Source organism: Aquarana catesbeiana, linkage group LG09 (assembly GCF_042186555.1).
Source record: "Aquarana catesbeiana isolate 2022-GZ linkage group LG09, ASM4218655v1, whole genome shotgun sequence".
NCBI lineage: Eukaryota > Metazoa > Chordata > Amphibia > Anura > Ranidae > Aquarana > Aquarana catesbeiana.
Genome location: NC_133332.1, coordinates 183,488,500 through 183,501,707, shown reverse-complemented (window position 1 = coordinate 183,501,707; position 13,208 = coordinate 183,488,500). Strand labels below are relative to the sequence as shown.

The 13,208-nt window shown below is 41.5% G+C and overlaps 1 protein-coding gene across 3 annotated transcripts in view; it reads left to right on the top strand.

The window, feature by feature from the left end:
• The window catches only part of GRIA3 (glutamate ionotropic receptor AMPA type subunit 3), a 446,082-nt gene that overhangs the window by 96,885 nt on the left and 335,989 nt on the right, over positions 1–13,208 (top strand). The window lies entirely within an intron of this gene.

The following is a 13,208-nucleotide window of genomic DNA, read 5'->3' as shown; positions in this document are numbered from 1 at the left end:
TTATTTACTGTGTACCCTCTGACCATTCATTTGGTTTATCATCATTTTCCAAGGACTATATATTGCATGGTACCATGTTGCTAGCATGTAGTGATTCCTGTACTGACTCCACCCCTTAAAACTCCTTTTCTCAACACTTAAGACAGCAGGCCCTGTGAAATGTGTGACACAAGCAATGCAAATTCACAGGACATAGTTAATACCTGTCACATAATTCAAGGAAGTAAATTTGTCCGATTCTTCTATGTGTAAGTTTTCAAACTTCAAGATCATTAAGATCATTATGAACAGGCTATAAATTTAAATCTAATATGGAAATGATTTTAAATTTTGACTATAGTTACTGTCATGTACCTGACGGAACTCAAGCTGGAGAGGGGTCTTCTCCTGCACCCCTTGTCCAGGAGGTGTGAGGTGTGGTGACAGGAGGTGTGAGGACAGAGTGGCAATGTAGCAGGCCGTGCCAGCTGTTGAAAGCATAGAACACTGAGGGCACATAGGCCTAGCTCATTATCCTCAATACATGTTTTATTTAATAAAAGTGGAGGTGAATATACTTACAAACCAGTACTTTTGTCATAGCATTATCATAAAATCATCCGCTTAAATCCATATGCGAAAATCCACAACACTTGTAGTCACATTGGCTAACATGTTTCAAGGTTTCCCTCTTCTTCAGAGCCTTGTTTAGATGTCTCTTATACCGCGTACACATGGGCGGACTTTTCGACCAGACTGGTCCGACGGAACGAATCCGTCAGACAATCCGACCGTGTGTGGGCTTCATCGGACCTGCAGCGGACTTTTTCGATCGAAAATCAGATGGACTTTAGATTTGGAATGTTTCAAATCTTTCCACCGGAACTCCGCCGGACCCAGTTCCTATCGAGAAATCCACTCGTCTGTATGCTAGTCCGACAGACGAAAACAGACGCTAGGGCAGCTATTGGCTACTGGCTATGAACTTCCTTATTTTAGTCCAGTCGTACGTCATCACGTACGAATCCGTCAGACTTTGGTGTGATCACGTGTAGCCAAGTCCGTTCGTTCGAAAGTCCATTGGAAGTCCGTCAAAAGTTTGTCGACAGTCCATCGGAAAGACCGTCGGACCTCTGATGCCGAAAAGTCCACCCGCGTGTACACGGCATTAGTGTTGACCAGAAACTTTTCAGTCAGGATCAGTGCTTTCTCTGTTTAGTGGTGCTGTATATATTGTTCGAGGAACAAGGAAGCTAGCAGCACTAAACAGAGAAAGCACTGATCCTGACTGAAAAAAGAGAAATCTAAACAAGGCTCTGAAGAAGAGGGAAACCTTGAAACATATTAGCCAATGTGACTACAAGTGTTGTGGATATTCACAAATGGATTTAAGCAGATGATTTTATGATAATGCTATGACACAAATACTGGTTTGTGAGTATATTCACCTCAATTTTTATTTAATAAACCATGTATTGAGGATAATGCAATAGGCCTATGCGCCCTCTGTGCTCTTCTATGCTTTCAGTTCGTTTGGACTCCCCCAGTCTTTGGAAGGCAGCGAGGTGTGCATTAGCCACATATACTGACATGTCAAGATAAGAGTCTGATAACATGTTGGGACTTACCACACAGCGTAAGAGAGTGAACATTTTGATATGCTCCATGCCAGCTGTTGGTTGCAGGATACAGATGACCCTGAAACACCAGACAGTGACCAGAGACTGGAACATGGTGACAGCTGATTAGCAGACAGGAGGAATGCCAGGACGCAAGCCAAAAGGTCATTGACAGCTGGTCAGCAAGGTATAGGAAAATCAGGCAGAGGCAGAGTTGGGATACAAACCAGGGTCAGTTCACAGCCAGGCAGCAAGGTACAGGAACATGAAGCAAAAGTGTAGTCAGGGTACAAGCCAAGGTCACAACTGGGAAGTAGGATTTCAAAGACAGGTCAGAAGCAAACTGGGTCATGCGGGGGAAGGCAAATATAGCAGTAACTAGCTGAACACCAGTCAGTAATCTGATCATGTCACAATCCAGCTTAAATAGGCCATTTGGTGCCAGCGTTAGTGCTGACCGTGTGTGTGCATGTGCACATGCTGATTAGCATGCAAGCCAATATGTTTGTGCTCTAATAATAGAATCATGAGCATGTGCATCAGTATTCAAATATCTTGTTCTGATACATACAGGACTTTTCTCACTGTTACATTTTAACAAACAACTTTCTAGCTGCATGCACTGTGAAGTAATTCATCCTGAAAGATCCTCAAAGATCTCAACAAAAACTCTGCAGTCAGGTTTCAGTTCTACCAACTTAGGAACCCCTGCTGTATCTTTACATTAGAGGGCTGACAGGCTGCCAAGTTTCTGCTCCCTACAGAATGTAAAGGGGAAACAAGCTCAGATGTCAGAGCCTCTGTTGTGAAATTTTCAAATGCATTTCTCCACTGTGCATACAATTACAAAGGTTATTGAGAACCTATTTTAATGTTTTTTTGTTGCTTGTTCAGAGTACCCTAATACTTTAATGTGCATAGTCTAGACCAGTGGTTCTCAACTCCAGTCCTCAGGACCGACCAACAGGCCAGATTTTAAGTATTACCTTGGGGAGATGCAGACTAGAATACTGCAATCATTGAGCAGCAAATGATATCACCTGTGACATATTTCAGTTATCTTGCAAACCTGGCCTGTTAGTGGGCCCTGAGGACAGGAGTTGAGAACCACTGGTCTAGACACAGGTTCATTTTAAAGAGGTATCAGCCCAAATAACAGTTTAGACATGGACCCCATGATTTGTAGTTATGCCCTTATTTTTCTCTTTTCTGTGCAAGATATGAAGCTTTAAATAGTAAGGGAACAAATGTATATGAAGCAAAAAAAAGTGAAATATTTTGTAAAAGAAAATCGGTTATACTTCTATGAATTGATAAGCTGATGTTTTCCATGAAATTAGAAAAAAATCACTATTTTTTTAAAATAAGTAATACACATATGCATATACTGCCTTATTTTTATTTGTATCACCTCTATTGAAGGCTATATTTAAAAAAAGCAAATACTACATAGAATTTTAATTTAGGAACGGTAAAAATGCCTTTTTACAAAAAAGGACAAGACTGCTTTTAAATGGGGCTATTTCTATGAGACATTGCCCTGTTCTTAGAGCTTCTCATTTATCCCTTAAGATGATGCAGCTGATGCTTCCTTGTTATATTAGTGCCCACCCACAGATGTTCCAGGATTGATCTGCAAAAAGACGCACAATACTGCAATAATATTAAAAGAAGTGTTGTATCTACTATTGACATCTAGCAAAAAAGGAACAGTACCAGTTAATTTGGACACGTTTCCACTGTATTGATTTAGACAGAAAATGTAAAAGAGCTCCCTAAAATATTTTTACAATGAATAAAAGAAACACCATCATTTATCATATAATTGTTCAACTTCATTGCCACCGTGCTGTGGGGGGGTGTTGTTTGTTTGCCACCCCCCCCCCAAAAGAAGAACCCACCAGCCACCACTGATTGACTCATTTATCTTAGTAAATGGGCCATTTCTGTAACCCATCAACAACATAGGAACTATGGAACACAGAAAACTTAGAAAACTTGGTTCAGTACAAGCATACTTGCATGCCTGGATTTAATCATATTCGCCAAGATTTTACCTACTGTACATATGTCCAGCCATTCATAGGAATTATATGATTTTCTGGCAACATCTGCAGGGGACAATATGCATATTATTGGCTAGAATCCTTCATTGCAGCAACTGATCAATGAATGTGGGGCAAATGTTATCTTTGTCTGTAGTGAGTCACTGCCTATAGAAAATCAATGGTAAAATGAATGATTTACTTGTTTTACATTTGACATTTTTTACTTTATATTTACACTTCCAGACAGAAGGAGATTTGTCACAATTTACCATCTCTAATGATTCCTTTTTTAGCGTTCATAAATAGATACCTATTCAAATTTACAATTTAATTCAGCTTGTAGCGCTCTATACTTCTTTTCACATGTTTTAGAATCTTTATGAACTACTTTAGGCTCCGTTCCCATATATGCAAATTGGATGCGTTTTGAACCGCATCCAATTCGCATGACTTTCTATAGAGCCGGTTTACATATGTGCGGTGCAGTGGCAGTGCAAATTTGCTTCAGATTTAAAGAGTCCTGTGCATTCTTTTAGCACTGTAGTGCAGTTCAGATGCAAATTCCAGGCTCATTTCCTTCTATGGGAATGCATCTGAATCAGGTCAATTGTGAACATGACTTAGATCCAAAAAAAACATCCAGCATGGGGATCCCTCCAATCCATAATAGGCCCTTTTGGGTCTTGTATGGATTTTAAAGGGAACCCCACACCAATTAAAGAAAAAAAATGGTGCGAGGTCCCACCGAAATCCATACCAGACCCTTATCCGAGCATGCAGCCTGGCAGGCCAGGAAAGGGGGGGACTTCCTGAACCATACTAGGCCACATGCCCTCAACATGGGGGGTGCTTTGGGGCAGGGGGGTACTTGATGTCGCCAGGTGGCCCTGCCCCTTAGCTATTTAAGAACTGTCACACAGTGGAGCAGGCAGACGGCAGGAGCCTTCAACACAAGCAGAGCTTTTTTGTTTCCTTTTTTGGGTCGGCGGTGGCGGCGGGCATTGTGATTGACATTAAATCTACACCGTGGAACAATTTATTTTTATTTTTAATAAAGAAATTGTTAAAAACTGTGTCACTGATCACCACCATTAGTATAAAGATTTTTTTTTAAATTCCAGTATATGTACCATAGTCTGTGGGTGCTATAACTTTTAGGCAAACCAATCAATATACACTTATTGGGTTTTTTTTTTAATCAAAGACATGTAGCAAAATACATTTTGGCCAAAATTTATGAAGACATTTGATTTTGTTTATATTTTTTTATTAGATATGTTTTGTAGCACAAAGTAAAAGTGATTGACTTTATTAAACATTTTTGGCTTTTTTTTGTTTATATCACAAAAAATAAAAAACCCAGCGGTGATCAAATACCACCAAAAGAAAGCTTTATTTGTGCGAAAAAACTATATAAATTTTGTTTGGGTACAGTGTTGCATGACTGCACAACTACCAGTTAAAGTAGCACAGTGCCAAATAGCAAAGAACAGCCTGGTCATGAAGGGAGTAAACTCTTCCGGAGCTCAAGTGGCTAAAATATATAACTATCAAGAAATGCATAGATGTACGGTAATTCTTTATTGGTCTTTATATTACTATGGAATAGCTATCATGAGCCAATATAACACATCTTAAAACAGAAGTAATGAAGTTTTTTTTTTTTTTTAAATTGTATTTTTATTTAAGTATCCAAGAATAGGTACAAAAATTGTATCAGGGTGTACATTGCACTATCAACAAAAGTGCATTATAAACAAACATAATGAAAACAAGAACAAAATACAATCAGATGTAAGTGATAAAAGAGTGTTCACATACATAAGGCACATATATGTATTCAATTAAATCTTTATGATGAATGCGATAAGCATACTGCAGGAAAGTAACCAATATCCCGTGGGTAGCTCAGAGCACCCACACAGGAAATATAGAATTAAATTGTGTTAAGAATAGGGCATATTTGGTAGTATGGGGGTCCCAAATTCCGAAAGATCCCATGGTTCCCATATTTTATTGAATTGGGGGATGCAGTCATGTACCGAAGCTGTCAAGAACTCCATTGTCCGAATCTCAGTCACTAAATGTAGATATCCGGACCATGGGGGAGGTGTATTGGATAGCCAGAACAATGGGATAATCCTCCTGGCAGCCAGCATTATATAGGATATCAGTTTGTTTGTCTTTTTTGTTACCCCTGAGGGGGGGAGGCCCAAAAGGTAGTTCAAAGGATCCAACGGAAGGGACACCCCAGTTACCTTTTGTATAAGCAAATGAACATCATTCCAAAAAGGTTGTATCAAGGAACATTGCCAGAAGATATGGAATAGTGAGCCTATGTCAGATCCACACCGCCAACAGAGCTGTGAAACTGAAGGATCATACTTATGGATTACATCGGGAGTTCTGTACCAAAAAATGAGAATCTTAATGTTTGTCTCCCTCTGAGTGACACATTTAGATGATTTAAAGGTAGAGGACCAGATCCTATCCCACATCTGCACCGTGACAGGACGGCCCACCAACTGAGACCACTTGCGCATGTAATGATGTAATGTTTCCGAAATTGGGGTTGGCTCATGGAGGATACGATAGATACATGAAATTAGGTGTAATTGATTGGGGCCTTGAGCACACAGGTGTTCAAAGGTAGTTGGTTTATCCAGGGTCAGGGTTGGCGATTTAGAATGAAAAAAATGTCTAACCTGTAAATAGAAGTGAAAAGAGTGTGGTGGTAGATCAAATTTCTCTCTTAAAACGTCAAAGGGATGTAGCTTCCTTGTTATGGAATGAACTAGGTTCCGCAGCTGGAAAAGATGCACATTTATCCATGAAAAGATCCTACCCAGGGACATACTATCTGGAATGAGGGGATTAAGTAGTACATTTACAAGAGGGGAGCAGGGGGACATGAGAGGATAACGTTTGAGGCAATTGCGCCAAATGGTTAAAGTTAGTGTCATTGGGCCAGTACACTGACGTTTATAGATAGGGTCTAAAACAGGGGGAGCGCCCCAAACCAAGGAGCTCGGATGGACCGGATAAAGTACCCCCTTCTCAATGGCGGACCATTGGTTAGGTGCATTTAAGGAAGTCCAAGAGATGATGGCCCTTAAGTGTGTTGCGTGATAGTATTTAGTGATGTCCGGGGCTCCCAGACCTCCTCTGGACCTAATGGAAAACATCACGGAACTTGCTATGCGGTGAGCACCGCCATTCCATATAAATTGTAAAAAGGATCTTTGAAGTGTTTTTAATTGTGAGGCGGATACAGCTACTGGGAGAGTTTCGAAGTAATAAAGTAGCTTGGGTAAGATAGACATTTTTAATACATTGACTCTGCCCAGTAAAGACAAGGGATGCTTGGTCCAGGACGACAGGGACTTATTTATATCCAATATAAGAGGAGGGAAGTTGGTACTATAAAGGGAGGAATAGTGAGGGGTGAGTAGGATACCCAAATATTTAAGAGAGTTACTACACCATTTATAAGGGTATGATTCTTTAAGTTGGGATAATAATAGTCTTGGAATGTGTATAGGAAGGGCTTCGGTTATAGAGTTGTTAACTTTGTACCCGGAAATAGCACTAAAAGAAGTCAATAATTTATGTAATGAGGGAAGAGATATCAGCGGGTTGGTGATAGTTAACAGAATGTCGTCTGCAAATAATGATAGTTTATACTCCCCCTGTCTCATCACCACCCCACGAATATCTGGATTTACACGAATAGACTCGGCTAGGGGTTCTAGGCATAAAATGAAAAGCAGCGGTGATAGGGGGCAGCCCTGGCGAGTTCCATTTGTCATGGGGAAACTAGGAGACATGAAGGATGACATTTGCACTTGCGCTGAAACATTTGAATACAAGGCTTCCAAGGCTTTTAAAAAAGAACCATCAAAGCCATATACTTTTAAAGTGGCAAACATGTAGGGCCAACTTAGCCTGTCAAAAGCTTTCTGCGCATCTAGGCTCAAGATCAATGCCGAACGTGAGGTTCTATCTAAAAGGTCTATTAGGTCTATTGTACGACGGGTGTTATCTCCTGCGTGTCTTCCAAGAACAAATCCCACTTGATCCCTGTGTATCAATTTGGGAATAAATGCGGAAAGTCGGGTAGCGAGTATTTTAGTAAATATCTTATAATCCGAATTTAGGAGGGCTATGGGTCTATAGTTGTCCGGGATAGAGGGATCCTTTCCAGGTTTAGGGATAACCAAAATGAACGAGTGGGAAAACTGGGAATGTGGAGGAGTTCCCTTAAGAAGGGAATCATATAAGGCTAGCATATGAGGAGATAAAATGTCAAAAAAAGATTTGTAGTAGGAGTAGGGCAATCCATCTGGGCCAGGGGATTTGTGTGATGGTAGTTTTTTAATTATAGCCAGTAATTCCTCAGCTGACACTGTTGCATTTAAACACTCCAGGTCTGTTTTAGATAATTTTGGTAATTTTATATTGGAGAAAAAGGACTCAAAATTTACCTGCGTAAAATTAAAATGGTTCTCCGGAGTCAGGCAATTATACAGTTTGTTATAAAAGCTACCAAAAATTTTTGACATTTCACGAGGGCAATGTGTTCTAGATCCATCTGTCTGCAGTAGGAAATCAGGCAGGGAGTTGAACGGACGAGGGCATAACTTATTGACTAACATCCTGTGGGGCTTATTTGAGAATTCGTAGAATTTCTGTTTCGTCCACAGCATGGACCTAGCTGTTTTGTCAAGTTTTGTTGATTTAATTTGTTCTCTAAGGTGAGTGACTTTACGTAGTTTCTGCACCGTGGGACCACCCAAAAGCCTCCGTTCAGCAATTACTAGAGCAGACGTTAAGGACTGCAATAAACTGTTTCTATCTCTCTTCAGTCGAGAGCCCTCAGCTATACATGCACCTCGGAAAACAGCCTTATGTGCCTCCCACAGCGTAGAAACCTGAGATACCGATCCGGAGTTGAGTGTAAAGTAGTCTTTCAAGCTATTTGCTAGGATAGAACGAGATACTTCAGACTGCAAGAGATGGTCATTAAGACGCCAGTGACAGGATTTAGTATAAGTCTGGGATAACATAAGTTCTAGTGTAATGGGTGCGTGATCCGACCATGTAATAGGGGAGATGTCTGATTCAACTACATAGGGGACAAGTGGAGCCGAGATAAAAAAATGATCAAGACGGGAGTACATTTTATGAGCTGGTGAGTAAAACGTAAATTGTTTGTCAGAGGGATGTTTTATCCTCCATGAGTCGAATAATCTGTATGATCTAATACATTTGCGGAATGCATTGGCTTGAGACAATACTCTTTTAGGTGGGGTGGTACTAAAAAGCGTTTGTCTGTCCCTATTGGGAGACATGACCAGATTGAAGTCTCCACCCACCACCATAAAAGGTTGTGAGTGGTATTGGGGGGAATCAAAGAGTTTGTTGAGGAACTCAATCTGGCCCGTGTTTGGGGCGTATAAATTAACCAGTGTAAAAGAGGTAGACATGTATTCACAATCTAGGATAAGAAATCTCCCATGAGGATCTACATGTGATCTCCGAACTTTGACAGGACATGCTTTCCTGATCAAGATAGCCACTCCTGCCTTGCCCGTGGAATCAGAGGCAAGATAGGAGATGGGAAAAAACCTGGAGGCAAATTTTAATGATCCTCCTGCCCGGAAATGGGTCTCCTGGATCATCACTATGTCTGCGCCCGAGGCCCTGAAATCTTTCAGGGCCATCCAGCGTTTACCAATGGAGCCCAGGCCTTTTACATTATAGGACATCATTTTTAGGGCCATGACTGTGATCTATCTAGGAATGCTAGTGTAAATACATCTAGTACTATAAACCTGAAAGTAGCATGAAAATAGGAAAAAACACATTGCAGTTTACAATTAATCATGATAATAAACGTTTGTCCAACTCTAATCATTGAAAAACACACTCCAAATTCTTTTTCCTTTAGAGTAAAGTGATAGTGACCGTGGGTTTTCAAACTATGGAACACATCATTAGATATGCACAAAAACTGTAAAAAAAAGAAAAAACAAAAAAGAGAAATCAAGAAAAAAAGTTCAAAATTCTGTAGACCTGAGAGAAAACAGTTTCTCAGGGAGCCCTGGGCGTAGACCAGGGCCTGGTGGGGACGTGGGCGGACCTCCATCTGGCAATTCTGCTTGAGGAGATGAGAGAGGGGCCGCCGCTCACCTTATGCACATGTAAGCGGAAAAGACAAAAAATAGAACAAAAGAAAAATTTTTTGAAGAGGATAACAAATATAACAGGTATGCTTGACACTTAAGAAATTCCAAAAAACCTTTAGTAAATGTATCTCAAGGGATGAGAAATATTCTGCCCCGAAAAAAAGGGTCGAGGCAGATACAAAAACTGAAGGGGCCAAGACAGCAATGTCGTTTCGTCTAGAAAAAAGAAAAAATTTGTCCGAAGCTCTGAGAAGAAACGGTAATGCTAAAGGCAGGGAGAAATAGAACCAAGAATAAGAGTGATCAGGGGGGGTGCTCAAGGGGGTTGCTTAGAAGATCTCAGGTGTTGAAGAGTAGAAAGGTGCTTCTTTGATTTGCCCCGAACAGGAGTCCAGATGCGAGTAGGTGTAGTTGGAGGCAGTCGGGCCTGTGTGTTAGGAAGGTTATTATCTTCTTCTGGTAAGGGGGGAGACCCAAACTTTTCAGGAAGGCTTCTGCTTCTTGCAAATCACGCAAAGAATATTGGGCTCCATCTTTGGATACAGCTAGATGGAAAGGGAATCCCCAGTAATATGGTATCTTGTGTTGTTGTAAATGTGAGGTGAGGGGGCGCAGATTCCTCCGTTTAGCGAGAGTGATGGGGGAAAGGTCGCTAAAGATCTGCTGCTTAGCGCCTTTATGTGTAATTTGGGATTTATTGCGGGTTGCCAGGGTTAGTGCCTCTTTACTTTCGAAGTAGTGAAACCGTACCACAACATCCCTGGGTCTGGCTCCAGTCGGTGGTTTAGGGCCCAGGGATCTATGGGCCCTGTCCAATCGCCAATCTATGTCCACAACTGAGGGAGCCAAGTTGTTAAAAAGGCTCAAAAGGTAAGGTCGGAGTTCAGAGTCACACACTGTTTCCGGAATCCCTCTGAATCGTAGATTTTGTCGTCTTTCTCTGTTCTCCAAGTCTTCTTGCTGTAATTGGAGCTGAGATACAGATAGGCGTAAGTTATGGTTTTCCTCCTCAATTGCTTGTACATAATTTACCATTTCGTCGAATTTATTCTCCAGAGTGTCTGTGCGATCTCCAATTTGGGTTATTTCCCCTCTCAATTCAGCAGCTAGTTTGCTCACCTCAGCCGAAACATTAGACGTAATCTGTTGAAGTAAAAGTTGCAGCTTGGAGTCCAGGATGTCAGGGGTGAGGGTCATATTCAGGGGTGGAGGAGTAGTTGCAGGGTTTTGCGAACTAGTCAGGGGGGAGTTTGCGGTATCTTCTGAGTCCAGGGAGGGGTCCAGTAAGGCGAAAGGATTCGCGGAGGAATTAGAGGAGGCTGACTGTGGTCTGGTAACATAACGCTCCATTGTTGGTTCTTCTCGTGACACAATTAGTGGTTTGTAGTTTCGTTGCTGTTGGCCAATTTTGCCCATGAGGTACACAGAGGTTTTAGTGATCAAACATGCAGGCTTACCTCCAATGTTTTATGTTTGCTAATATTGCTGTATGGAGGTCTTGGTGAGCAGGCAGGCGCCCAGGGTTTATTTAGGCAGCATCTCTCTCAGGGTGTTATTGTGCTCCACCTAGATCCTCACAACTCCCTAATTACATCTCTGCCTCCCCCTCCTGAGAGTCTGGGGTGAGAAAAGCAGTTCCTGCAGTCCCCAGCCCCTTGCAAGTAGCTATGCAGCTGAGGGGACAGAGGGTGGCTTCTGGGTGTATGTGAGAGTCCCAAGATGGCCGCCGGGCTCCAGAAGTAGGCCGAAGCCTCAGTCTATCCTAGTTAAAGGCCGCCGGATCGGGAGACACGGCCGTTTGCAGTCACTGGGGCATCCACGGGGGTAGAGAAAGGGATGATTTGGGTGATCTGACTCCCCCCAGGGACCCGGTAGTGGGCGGATTTACTCACTGCGTTCCGGAATGCCTGAAATTTAGCCCGCAGGCCGCGTCAGATAGCTAGGCCGCAATGCACGAATCCGGGCGCCGGATAGTTCTTCGCGGCCTCCCCGGATCCACAAGCCGATCGGTCCAGTCAGGGCAGGTCCCGAACAGTCACTCCTCAATCCGTAAGCCCACAGGTTAAGATAGGGAGAGAGAGAGAGAGCGCCGCCGGTCCGTCTGTAGGCCCCAAGATGGCGGCGGAAAGCTCCGGTGTCAGGGAGAGAGTTCAGCTGCAGAACAAGATCAGACCCGCCGGGGTCCTAAATATTAGTCCAGGATAGCTCAGCAGGGGTCTGGGATCAATAATATATGGCCTATGACTGCGGGGGCACAGCATAAGGCCACGGATGGTTGTAGATCCAAGAGGAGCTCTGATCACACACGTCCTTCCAGCAGCAGGTCCGGACACGCCCTTAGAAGTAATGAAGTTTAATGTTAAGTGCCACAGAATTAAAGGTGATGACAGTTTAAAATCCCTACTACAGAAACTGGCTATTGTCTAACCCAAGGGAGTTGTAGATCGCTACCTTCAAATGGTATATAAAAGTGAAGTCAATCATTTACAAACAATCCTCTTTTTTAACCACTTTAATACCGGACACTTTCACCCTGAGTGACAAATTTTTATCATTTTTTTTCACACAAATAGAGCTTTCTTTTGGTGATATTTAATCACCACTGAGTTTATTTATTTTTTGCTAAATAAATAATAAAAAATCCATAAATTTTGAAAACAAACACGTTTCTTTTCATTCTCTTATAACATTTTGCAAATAAATAATTTTTCTTCATAACCAAAATGTATACTGCTACATTTATTTGGTAAAAATGACCCAAATCACTGTATATTATTTAGCCTGTAGGAAAGTTATAGAGTCCACAAACTGTGGTATATACAGTATGTTTGAAATTTGATCCATTCTGATGTACTGACGGCCCATCCCGTTTCTTGAGGCCTGAAAATGCCAGGACAGTACAAATACCCCCCAATTCACCCCTTTTTTGAAAGTTAATAGTCAAAGGTATTTAGTAAGAGGCAGGGTGAGTTTTTTGACGTTGTACTTTTTTGTCACAATTTTGTGGAAAATAAAGACATTTCATTTTTTTATCGTAGTTTTTTTTTTTCCATACTGTCACCAGTGCAGTATAGCATCATCATATAACTGGCGTGGCAGTGATTAAGGACACTGACTAGTGACAGTATGTAAAAAAAAAAAAAAAAAAAAATGTTATGTTTAAACATTTTTTTATTACACATTTTTTCTTTTTTTTAATGATTTTTTTTTACATACCTTGACAAGAGCAATTCAGTGTTACCATAGTGACACTCTACTACTCTGGAGAGGTGATGAGGAGTTTTTTTATGTTTCACACCATGATTGCTTATAACAGTGATAATAACTGTTATAAGCTACCATTTTTTTTAGGATTGGCATGCATTCATCCAGTG